The sequence below is a fragment of the Protopterus annectens genome, chromosome 12.part0 (assembly GCF_019279795.1).
Source record: "Protopterus annectens isolate FY-2018-M chromosome 12.part0, PAN1.0, whole genome shotgun sequence".
In the NCBI taxonomy this organism is placed as follows: Eukaryota; Metazoa; Chordata; order Ceratodontiformes; family Protopteridae; genus Protopterus; species Protopterus annectens.
The window spans coordinates 1,299,315,747-1,299,328,548 of NC_056746.1; the positions used below are offsets into that span (position 1 = coordinate 1,299,315,747).

At 45.7% G+C, this 12,802-nt stretch overlaps 1 protein-coding gene across 2 annotated transcripts in view; it reads right to left on the reverse strand.

The window, feature by feature from the left end:
* Positions 1 to 12,802, reverse strand: part of NOL4L (nucleolar protein 4 like) — a 1,816,355-nt gene that overhangs the window by 659,239 nt on the left and 1,144,314 nt on the right. The gene's annotated exons all lie outside the window — the stretch shown is intronic.

Consider the following 12,802-nt stretch of genomic DNA (forward strand, 5'->3'; position numbering starts at 1 on the left):
AGAAAGTTGGCAAATGAATGGACTGATTAAGAGCCACAATGGATACCACCTTGGGCATGAAGGATGGATTGGTTCTGAGGGACACCCTGTCCGCATGAAAGATGATGAAAGGCTCCACTGCCATAAGGGTCTGTAATTCAGATACCCTTCTTGCTGAAGTGATTGCTAAAAGGAAAGCTGATTTCCAAGAAAGAACTTTTACGTCTGCAGTAGCAGCTGGCTTGAAAGGAGGTGGAGTGAGTATCTCCAAAACAAAGTTACGGTCCCAGGCTGGGGTTGGAGCTCTCCTCGGTGGTCTCAAATGTTTTGCCCCTCTGAGAAACTGCTTGAGCAGTGGATGAGAGAAGAGAGGAGGTTTTGTATTATAATGAGCTGAAATGGCTGAGGCATGAATTTTGATGAAGGAAAAAGACAGGCCCTTGTGAAGCATCTCAGTTAAGTATTGTAAAATCTGAGGTAAATTGGGCGCTGCTGTACTCATTCCTTGAGACTGTTTCCAGGCACAGAATCTTTTCCCTTTTTCAGCATAAGATTTTCTAGTACTAGGCCTTCTTGCCTCTAAAATGATATCCATCACAGGTTTACTGAGGGATGGTACAGGAGAGATTAGGTAATTATCCAGGCTGCTAGGTTCAGTGTTAGAAGCTGAGGGTGCAGAATCTGGTTCTCCTGCTGAGACAACAGGGAAGGAGTCTGAGGCAGGTGCCATGGGGATAACTGTGACACACTGCGCAGGAGGGGGTACCAGTGTTGGCGTGGCCAGTCTGGAGCAATCAAAATCATTCTTGGTTTGTCCTGTTTGATTTTTAGTAGTACTTTGGAGAGCAGAGGCAGAGGGGGGAAGGCATAAATTGATAGTTTTTTCCAGCTGAAGGACAGAGCATCCATTTTCCAGGCTTGCTTGTGGAGAGTCCTTGTGCAAAATTTATCTAATTGGTAGTTCAGGGGAGAGGCAAACAGGTCTATATCTGGGTTCCCCCATTTGCTTGTCAACATGCTGAAAATCCTTGGTTCCAGTTTCCACTCCTGTGGGTCCATTAGGTTTCTGCTTAGTCCGTCTGCCAGTGTATTTAATTTTCTTGGCAGGAATTGAGCTTGTAGGTGCACTTGGTAGCTCAAGGCTGTGTTCCACAATGCCATGGCTAGTCTGCAGAGGGGGTAAGAATGTGTACCCCCTGCTTATGTACCACATAACAGTGGTGTTGTCCGTCTTTACCATTAGTTGTCCTGGAAGAATGTGGTCCTTGAAGGCTGTCAGAGCATTCTGTACAGCTAACATTTCTTTTTGACTGATATGCAGGTGCATTTGACTTGGGTTCCATTTGCCCTGAATGCACTTCCCTGCCAGGTGAGCCCCCCATGGATAGTCTGATGCGTCTGTTGTTAGGGTTTGGGTGGCAGGGGGTGGTGTGAATGGCAGTCCCTTGTTTTGGTGGCAGGCCTCTGCCCACCAAAGGAACTCTAGGCATAGGCAAGGTATGATAGGAATCATTGCTTCTAGATCCTGAGAATGTTGACACCATAGGCCTTTTAGATACCGCCGTAGTTTCTTCATATGCAGTCTTGCATATGTAATTAGAAGAATGCAGGAGGCCATGAACCCCAAGGCTTGCAGTATTTGTCTTGCAGATTGCAGGGGTTTTGTGGCCATTTGTTTGAAGTAGGTTGTCAAATGAATTTGTTTCTCTGGCGTGAGGTAGGCCATCTGGGAAGTTGTATTCAAGCTTGCTCCCAGGAATATAATTTGTTGACAGGGTAGCAGGCGTGATTTCTTTTCATTTATGGTGTACCCCAGACAAGTTAGAACCCTTTGTACAAAGGCCAGATGATTCAAAAGTATGTCCTGGCTTTCTGCCAGAATTAGACAATCATCCAGGTATGGGTATATTTGAATATTTATTTGCCTGCAAAATGCAATAACTGGAGCTAGGCACTTTGTGAATACCCTGGGCGCAGTAGATAAGCCAAAGGGCAGTGCAGAGAACTGATAGTGCGTGTAGCCTGCTTTGAAGCGTAGGTATCTTCTGCAAGATTCCCTGACTGGGATGTGCAGGTATGCTTCTTTTAAATCTAGTGTTGCCAACCAGGCATCTTTGCCTAGCATAGGAAGTAACTGGTGAAGAGTCAGCATCTTGAATTTTGGAATCTAGAAAAAGGTGCTTAGAGTAGACAGGTCCAGGATAGGACGCCATGAATTGTCTTTTCTGGGTACCAGAAAAAGTCTCAAGTACAAACCTTGTCCCTTTTCCTCTTCTGGTACCAGTTGAATAGCCCCCATGCTTAAGAGAGACAGTACTTGTTTTTGGGCCTCTGCCCACTGATTTGGGGGTAGGTCTGGCCACCTGCTTGGTGTTGGCAACGTGTGGAAGTGAAATCTGTATCCCTGGGACACTATATTTAAAACCCATTTGTCCTGGGTAATGAGTTCCCAGTTCTTTGCATGAAGAGCAATCTTGCCCCCCAAAGGGGCAGTCAGATGATAAGTGCTTAGAAATCATTGAGACAGTTTACCATAGGGGGGAGTCTTATTACTCCCAGATTTGGAAGTGGGGGGCCCCCACTGCTTTGTCCTGTGTGTCCCCTGGGACTGAAACCTGGGGTTTTTGCTGTGTCTGGGTTTGGCTTGAGAATACCTGGAAGGGGCTGGAAAGGACCAATTCTTACAGGGCCAGTGCCTACTAAATCTAGGAGGCTGAACTTGTAAGAAATCTTTTAACAGTTTGCATAGATTTAGCTTTATCTTCCATCTTTTTAAGAACTTCCTCAGCCTTCTTGCCAAACAGGCGGTCCTGATTTAAGGGAGCATCCAACAATTTAGCTTTAACATGATCAGGCAAAGATTGTTCCTTAAGCCAAGCATGCCTTCTGAGCATAGACCAAGTAACAGCAGCCCTGCAAGAGGCCTCTAATGAATCAAAACCACATTGCAAAGTATGTTTTCCAACTTGTTCAGCAGAATGCATTAAATCCTGTAATTCTTTATTTTCCATACAGTCATGGATCAACATCATTTTCTGTTTAAGCAATCCAATAACATGTTGCTGATACTTTAACATATGAAACTGGCAGTTTAAAGCCCTAATGGCCAAGGCTGCAGAAGTGTAGACCTTCTTACCCCATCTATCCAGCGCCCTGGAGTCTCTATCAGAAGGGGTAGGATTTTTAGCAGCAGAAGCCTTAATGCCCTTGGGCCCCTGTGAAATAGTCTCTGGATCCGCAATAGGATTTTTAAAAAGGAACTTGTGTGACTCAGGGACCCTGTAGTACCTGTCTGGTTTTATGGGAGCAGGAGGCAAGGAATCAGGGGCCGAACTAGATTCTGAAAAAGCATCATCAACAATGTCGAGTACAGGAGGAATAGCTAAAGGACTATGCTGGGGTAGGAGTAAAAAATCCTTAAGCCTCTTTTTTGAATCAGAAAAATCCTGGCTTTCCCAGTGGAAATGCTCCCTTAGAGTTTGTAGGCTTTCCCCAAAAGAAAAATCTTCTGGAGGTGAAGCAGAGGGAATAGAGTCCTCTGCATAAGAATCCTCATAAGTAGATAAGGGCAAATCCAAATCATCAGAAGAATCCGAAAAAACAGAGTCAGAAGATTCATAAACCACTTCAGTCCTAGGCCTCTTAGAAAGGGGGGGGTTGGCTACCCCTGATTAGAGTTATTACATCTTCAGCCATTCTTATCATTTGTTTTTTGGGCATAGAGGCCTGAGCATGTGGTCTGGGCGTTGGTTTTTTAGGCATGGTTTGAGATTCAGGCCTAAGAGAAGAAAGAGGCGTTGGTTTAATATGCAAGTTCGTTGGCCTGAATACACCCTCAGAAGCCGGTGCCTGCACAGCGGCTCCGGACCCATCCAAGGTAAAGACATCCGCGGGTTCCATAGTTGAAGCATCTCACGGCATACCGGACTCCGAATGGGTCTCAGTAGAGGCCTGCGAATCAGAAGTAGCTGGTATCAGGGGCTGCGAAAGCGCCTCACTAAGTACTGGCGAACTGGCGACTAGCTTATTAGAAGCATCGTCAGCAGTTTTGGACCTCGGCGGCCTGTCTCTGTCTTTATCTTTGCGTTTTTTCAGAATCCCGGTAGTCGCATGGCTAACCAACGACATTTCTGGATAATTAAACCGAGAACCGAAATATTTAGAAGCGAAAATGTGCCGACGATAGATAGTGCACTGATTAAATAAAGCACAAATCCGACAGCAAGGTACGTCGTGGTCAGGGCCTAGGCAAGGAATACAGTACTAATGAAAATCTTTATGAGGTATTTGCTTTCCACAAGTAATGCAATTATTAACTTTACTGACATCGGTAAGGAGCAAGAAAAAGTTTCCCCAACGGGGTACTTAGCTTTAGTTGAAGACTTCAGCTCTGAAACTCGAAAATGAAAATTTCAGGAATCGGCCGACTGGCACTTGCGAACTGCTTCTGCTTCGGGCACTGCACGGCAAGAAAGACTGATGTAATGGCATCGGCTGCATGTTTTATACCGCTGACACAGGACCCAAGACTTTGTTAATCAGGCCGACTGAGGGCTACCTGCAAGCAGATAACCCAAATGTAATGACTGCAACAGTGAAACACTAAGAACATCTGCCCTTCCTGCTGAGTCAGAAGGGTTGGGATCTGTGGGAGGTGCCATGGAGGCAACAGAGACAGACTGCGCAGTAGTGGGTACCAGTGCTGGCGTGGCCAGTCTGGGGCAATCAGGATTGCCCTTGGTCTTTCCTCCCTTATCTTGAGTAATACTCTTGTAAGAAGAGGTAGAGGGGGAAAAGCATAGATTGAGAGGTTTGCCCACTGGAAGGATAGGGCATCCACTTTCCAGGCCTTGCTGTGAGGTTCCCTGGTGCAGAATTTGCTGAGCTGGTGGTTGTAGGGGTTGGAAAATAGGTGCACCTTTGGGGTACCCCATTCCTGGGTCACAAGCCTGAAGGTGTGGTTTAATTGCCACTCGTGGGTCTAGGCGATTTCTGCTCAAGTTGTCTGCCAGAGAGTTTTGTTTGCCTGGCAGGAATTGAGCTTGCAGGTGAATATGAATGGCTGAGGCCGTGTTCCAGAGGGTCATGGCTAGCCTGTAGAGTGGGTTCCACCCTGCTTTTTGATGTACCACATCACTGTGGTGTTGTCGGTTTTGATTAGTAGGGACCCCGGAGAGAGTAAGGATCTAAAAGCTGCCAGAGCATGCTGAACAGCTAGCATCTCCTTTTGGATGATGTGCAGATGAATTTAATTTGGGCTGCAGCTGCCCTGAATGCACCTGCTGTCCAGATGTGCACCCCAGGCATAGTTTGATGCATCTGTGATTAGGGTCTGGGTGGCGTGCGGTTGTGTAAAGGGAAGCCCCTTGTTGTGGTTGCCTGCTGCTGCCCACCAGAGTAACTCTTTCCTTACAAAAGGTATCATAGGTATGACAGGTTCCAGGTCCTGAGAATGTTGGCACCAAAGACTTAAGTAGCACTGAAGTTTCCTCATATGCAGTCTGGCATATAGAATTAGTAGAATGCAGAAGGCCATGAACCCTAAAGCTTGCAGGATTTTCCTTGTGGATAACTGGGTTCTGGTGGCCATTTGAGAGAAGTAGCCTGTCAGATGGGTTTGTTTTTCTGGAGTAAGGAAAGCCATCTGGGATGCTGTGTCCAAGCTTGCTCCCAGGAATACAATTTTTTGACTGGGGACAAGTTTGGATTTCTTTTTGTTGATAGTGTACCCCAGGGAGGTTAGAAGGTCCTTTACAAATGTCAGGTGCTGCAACAGCGTTTCCTGACTGTTTGCCTGAATCAGGCAATCATCCAAGTAGGGGTAAATTTGAATATTTCTCTGTTTGCAATAGGCAATGGCTGGAGCCAGGCATTTTGTGAAAACTCTGGGAGCAGTGGATAAGCCAAAGGGAAGTGCAGAGAACCGATAATGCATAGGTCCTGCCCTGAAACGTTGATATTTCCTGCAGGAGTCCCTAACTGGGATGTGCAGATAGGCCTCCTTTAGACCTAGAGTGGCTAACCAGGTATCTTTGGACAGCATAGGGAGAAGCTGCTGTAGGGTGAGCATTTTGAATTTTGGTACCACCAGGAAAGTGTTTAGAATGTAAAGATTTAAGATTGCGTGCCAAGTGCCCTCTTTTCTGGGTACCAGGAAAAGTCTGGAATAAAAACCTTGGCATATCTGTTCTGCAGGAACAGGCTGAATTGCCCTTATGGAGAGCAGGGACTGAACTTGGGTTTGTGCCTCTGCCCACTGGTTTAATGGAAGGTCTGGTAACTCTTTTGGGGCTGGCAGCGTGTGGAAATAAAATTTGTACCCCTGGGATACTATGTTGAGTACCCATTGATTGTTGGTGAAGGTGGTCCAGTTTTTTACATGGCTGGCAAGTTTTCCTCCTAGGGGCACGAGCAATTGGGCAGAGGTCAAGAGAGGAGTTGAGAAGTCATTGTAAATTCTTTCCATAAGGGGGTGGCTTAGCACTCCCTGTTTTAGAAGTGGAGGTACTCCATTGTTTAGATCTCTGCATACCCTGAGACTGTAGTCTGGGGAGGTCTGTTTCCCCTAGGTCTAGTTTGAGGTGGCCTTGAGGGAGCTGGAAAGGACCAATGGTTTGAGGGGCAATGCCTACCAAATCTTGGAGGCTGCACTTGCAAAAAATCTTTGACTGTCTGCACAGACTTAGCTTTTTCTTCCATCTTTTTTTAAAACCTCTTCTGCTTTGGTGCCAAACAGATTGTCCTTGTTCAGAGGTGCGTCGAATAATTTTGATTTGACATGGTCTGGCAAGGTCTGCTCCTTAAGCCAGGCATGCCTTCTAAGTACAGAACCTGTGACTGCTGCCCTGCAAGATGCTTCTAGGGCGTCAAACCCACATTGCATGGTATGCTTGCTGACTTGCCTTGCAGAGTGCACAAGTTCCTGTAATTCTTTATTTTCTGCACAGTCAGGAAAGGTAGATATTTTTTGTTTAATAGGTTCCATAGTATGTTGCTGGTATTTCAGCATGTGGAACTGACAATTTAATGCTCTAATGGCAAGAGTTGCAGAAGAGTATACTTTTTTACCCCATCTGTCTAAAGCTTGGGAATCCATGTCCAAGGGGGTGGGATTCTTAGCTGTAGGTGCTTTTATTACTTTAGGTCCTTGGGAGATGACCTCTGGATCAGCAGTACGATTTCTGAAAAGAAATTTGTGTGAGTCAGGGACTCTGTAGTACCTGTCAGGTTTCCTGGGAGCAGGGGCTAAAATATCAGGAGTTAGACTGGACTCCATAAAGACATCATCCACAACATCCAGAACAGGAGGGATAGCTAAGGGTCTGTGCTGTGGTGAGTCTAAAAATTCCGAGTCTCTTTTTGGACTGAGGATAATCCTGGCATTCCCAATGGAAATGCTCTCTCAAAGTATGAAGGGTTTCACCAAAAGAAAAATCCTTCGGAGGGGAGGTAGAAGGAATGGATTCCTCTGCATCTGAATCCTCATAGACAGATAAGGGCATGTCTTCATAATCAGAAACCTCAGAGTCGTTGGACTCTTGGTCAGATAAAGCTGCTGGCGACAAGTCTCTTTTTCTTTTAGAAGGGAAAGGCTGGTTTCCCCTAATTGTCATGATCAGGTCTTCCACCATTTTAAGCATCTGTGATTGTGGCAAGGAAGCAGGTGCTTGAGTTTGGGTCGTTGTTATTTTTAGGCGTAGCTCATACTCTTGGCCTTAGAAACTCGGTAGTTTTAAAAAGAACTGAACACGCGAATGAAGTCGTCGGTTTGTGTCGAATATCGGTAGTGCGAAGAACTTCCTCAGAAGCTGGTGCCTGCACAGCGGCTCCGCACCCATCCAAGGTAGAGACATCCGCAGGTTCCGTAGTCAAAGAAGAGTCTTGCGGCGACTCCAAACGGGTCTGTGTAGCGACCTGCGAATCCATCGAAGCGGGCATCAGGGGCTGCGAAAGCGCCTCACAGAGTACCGACGAACTGGCAACTAGCTTAACTGGGTCTGTCTCTGTCTTTATCCTTATGTTTTTTCGGAAGATCGGTAGTCGGATGGCTTACCGAAGCCATTTCGGAACACGGAGATCGAGAACGAACGTATTTAGCTACAATAAGGGCCCGACAACGAATTGTTCAGGAGTTGAACAAAGCACAAAACCGGAAGCGAGGTACGTCGTGGTCTGGAACTAAACAGGTGATGCAGTAAGAATGGAAATCTTGGCATGGTATTTGCTTTCTACAGGCGAGACAATTATTAACTTTTTCTAACATCGGTTAGAGCAAGAAAAAAGGATCCCCAATGGAGTACTTAACCTTTGAAGACTTCAGGATGATTCAATATCGGAACAAAAACTCAGGTAGCGGCCGACCGGCACTCGTGCGAACTGCTTCTGCTTCGGGCTCCTCTGCAAGAAAGACTGATAATTTGGTGTTGGCTGCCTGTTTTTATACCTCTCTCACGTCCTGACATCAGTCTTGAAGCGACAGCAACTGACGAAGAAATACTAAGCCTCTGTTATTCGGGCCAACTGAGGGCTACCCCTTGCAGGATAACCCAAGTGTGATGACTGCAACAGTGAAACACGACGAACATCTGACAATGACTGGCTCCTAGCCAGAAGTGTAAGAATCTCTTGGATTCCCTGCTTATTTTTATATGACAGTACGCATCCTGGAGATCTACTGAGCACATTCGGTCATCTTTTCCAAAAATGGAAGAATGGACTGAACCATGACCATCCTGAACTTTGTCTTTCAAACAAATCTGTTTACATTGCTGAGATCCAGAATTGGTCTTCGGTCCCCATGTTTTCTTTGGCACTAAAAAGAATTGTAAGTTCTGGATCCTTTTTGGTCTGGTGGGACCTCTTGGATGCCTCTTTTGTTTAGCAACTTTTGTATATGATTGGGTGGAACATTGGGGAGTTTCCTGGAAATTGGAGGATGAAGGGAAAAAGGAATTATATATCCTCTGGATACAATCCTCTGCATCCAAGTTTCTTTTGTCATCTCTAGCCAGGCTCTCTGCTGCAGGGACAAACGACCCCCAATTGCCTTTAGAGGGAGACAATCAGGCCTCTGTTCAGGAGTGATGGAATGGTTTGCTAAAGAATGATTCTCTGGACCCCTGATGTTGCGGGCCTCCTCTGCTGCGAAGGTGGGGTCTACCATTTGCATTTCCCCTTCTGCCTCTGGGGGAAGATCCTCCATGTGTGTCCTGGAAAGATCCTTACGATTTCTTGAACCAAATCTTTCCATCTCCCTGATGATTCCTCGAGGAGGATCTTTGTGGGGTAGAAAAATACATGCCCACTGCAGAAAGGGTCTTTCCATCCTTCTCTCACCAGGACAACGTAGCTTTTACTTTAGGGCCAAAGAGAGATGTGCCATCAAAAGGAGCACTGATGAACGTAGACTTAAAAGGCTCTGCAAAGTCACACAAGCACATCCAGGTGTGTCTCCTGACGGCAACACCTGAACCCACTGCCCTTGAGGTTCCTTCTGCCACACTGGAAATAAGCCTCATGGATGAGTTTGACATAAATTGAAGGGTCGCCATCTGTTAGGTGACGGAGTCCTTCACCTCTTCACATGGTTCCTGCAAGGGTATCAGACAGTTCCTTTTTCAGATCCCTTTGTAATCTGGTGAACTGCCAGATAGTTAGGGACCTCAAGGTGAAGGTCCCTGAAGTGTAGACACGCTTCCCAAACCTGTCCATCGCCCCCTGGCAGGGGGATGAACAGAGGAACTTTCGTTGGCCAGCTCTTTTCTGGTGGTCACCGCTACAACCATGGCATCAACAGACGGGACCTTGGACCAGAACAGTTTGCCTTCCAGAGAGCTCATAATTTTATCAGGCTTCCTTGGTATAGGCTCAGTAAGTCAGGCTCTTTCCATGCCCACCACGAGACCAATTCCAGGAGCTTGTCAGCAGGCAGAATCACCCAAGACATAGATGGGCCAGTACCAAATGCCTCCAGGAGCATAGATTCCTCTGACAAAGGAATGCTGGGCTTCCAGCCACCTCTCTGTTTTAGGATTTCAAGGATGTCTCCGAATGAGGCACCTGCAGGAGGTGACCATGGGGATTCTTCGCCCTCCTCAAAATCTGTGTCTTCGGTGACAGATTTAGGAGAATCCAGATGCTTCCTCTTACATGCCCTCTTCTAAGGGATCTCTTCAGTGAGATAATCTGGGGAGTTATCAGAAGAGGCAGAAATATCCAATTGGGTGTCCTGAGGTTTTGGTACCTGTGGTCCCTGTGGGAGGGTTAGCTGAGACTTCTGACGGAGACCAGGGGGAAATATGGAACCCGAGGGGATGGGACCCGTCTAGGTCATAGAAGCTGACAGGGCTCTCTCCAAAGTCCTAAAGGCTGACCTTCCCAAGGAGGGACAGGAACCCACGTCTGAAAGCACGGCTTTCTGATCCTTGGTCCTTCCCTCCTCCAAGGAAAGTCGCCCTGACGCAGACGTTGGAGCTGAACTAACCTTTGCTGAAGTTCCGAGGTGCAGAGATGGCTCTGAAGCCCTCAGAGTTGACTGAAACACCTTGGATCCGACAGGGTAGAACTGGCTCCTAGAGCTGTCTGGATCCAACAGCACAGAGGAGCTCAGAGCAAACTTCAGACTCCAGGATACAGTGATCTTCAGACTGGAAGAAGGCAGGCCTGGACAACTCAGATCCAAGGACTCTAAACCCACAGTGGGAGTCAGAGGAGGAAGAGTTAGAGGTGGAGTCTTGGATATGTGAGCTTCCTGATCCGAAGGGGTAGAAGCTGAAGCAAACACTGGGAGCCTCTGCACCAAGAATATCTATCTCACTATCCTCTCCACATCTTCTACGGTAAGGCTCCTAGAAGAGTGACAGGACTGCCTGGATGAAGAATTCAGTCTATAAAGAAAAGGAACAGGCATTCTCAGTGGGACAGGGTCCACAGATGGGGAGTAGCTTGTCCTAGAAAGTATGTCCACTATGTTCAGAATGTCCAGTACTCTAAGAGGATCCGATGTCTTCCGAGCTGATGAATCCTTTGTTTACAGAGACTTTGGATCCAAAGAAACCATCCAATCCGAAGATGTACTTTTTACCTTTGTCTGATCCAAGGGGGTCGGATCAGATACTTTAATTTTTTTTCTTGGACGGATCCACAGAAACTGTTGAATCCAAAGACAACCTTTTTGGAGCTTTCTCCAAGGTCTTAGAGAAAACAGAAGAAAAGCTCGGAGATGATTGAGACAACTTTTTGGACGTCTCTCCAGAGATGGCATCACCAAATGAAGACGGTAAAAGCCCCTTCAAGATTAATTTAATCTTGTATTCTACTAATGCTTGGGGGTTGAAGGCATGACATATCGCACAACTCTCTTGTAGATGGAGGGGACCAAGGCAGTACACACAAAGGGTGTGCAAGTCAGAGAAGGGAATCTTTTGTCCACACTTCTTAAAACCCGCAGGTGCTTTTTCTTTTTCACCCATGTTAATAACAATGGTTATAGGAATGGCACAAAAGAAGCTGCAAACACCACCAGGAAAAGGTAATGATAAAACTGAAGAGAAGACAGCTAACAGGATCTTTTTTTTTTTTTAAACAAGAAAGAGGGGGAAGTGGACTATCTATAAAGGTAGTAAGGCTACGATAAACGTAGAAGGGTAAGGGAGAGAAAACACAGGGAGATAGAGATACTAACAATAGTATGTAGAGTACGCTAGTACAATAAAGAGACAAATTAAAGTAGAAGGAAAAATATGTAAGCACTTATCTATCCCAAGCAGCTTGAGAGTCAAACAACTATGTCTTTTACCTAATGGCAGCAAACGAGATCTGAGGTGATGGGGAGGATGCATTGTGGGTAAGAAAGAAGCTCGAGAGTTCTGGATTGCCATGAGCTTTTACAGCGGCTGAGTCAGATCTGACACCTCGGATTCAAATCCATCAGTTGAGGACGGAATGATAACTGAAAACCTCAGCTCTTAAGTTATTTAAAGCAAGTTTTTCCTCACAAAAAGAAACCGCAGATGAAACATTTCTCATACTTTCACAATTTGTCAGATCAAAATTTAACGTATGAGCCTGACAATTAAAAATTCTGAAAATCAAAGTTGCAGAAGTATACACTTTCTTCGCATACCTATTAATAATTTTCCCATCCTTATCAGACATAGTAGGATTGGAATTAACTAAGAGCCTAGCCGCAGTGAGATCAACTAAAGTTACAATTTTGGGAATATTGCAAAGAAATTAAAAAGACTGAGGAGCTTTATACATTTTATCTGCATTTTTATGGGTAGCTGGCTGACTACCAGGTAAATTGCAGGCGCTAACATACAACCTATAAAGCAGACAGAACAGGAGGAATGTGTGCAGGTTCTGGAAAATCCTTCTGTAACAACTCACAGTATTTTTTGAGTGACAGAATCCTGAGTTCCCACTAAAAACACAGGTACATTCTAGTAATAGTCTCAGAGAAAGAAATTCTCACAGATAGCAACAGAAACTGAATCAGAAATCTGAGGGGAAAAAAAAACCTGTATCCATCCCTGCATCTTCCTGTTTAAATTCAGAATCCTGAATCCCTTCAGGAAAAGAAGACTCCCTCTTTCTTGTACCAGAAACTAGATTACAAGAAGGATCAATAGCTTGAATTAAACACTGAGCCAGACTGAGTAAACTATTACTATCCAACAAAATTTGAGTTTTGGTTTTCTGTTTCATTTTGACAGGAAAAAACAGGGCCAACCAAGTTACTAATGGCAACAGTGGCTTCCACAGGGATGGGCAGAGCATTCTATCACAACAGGGAAACCTTCCTTGTTCCCTCTCCCAGACC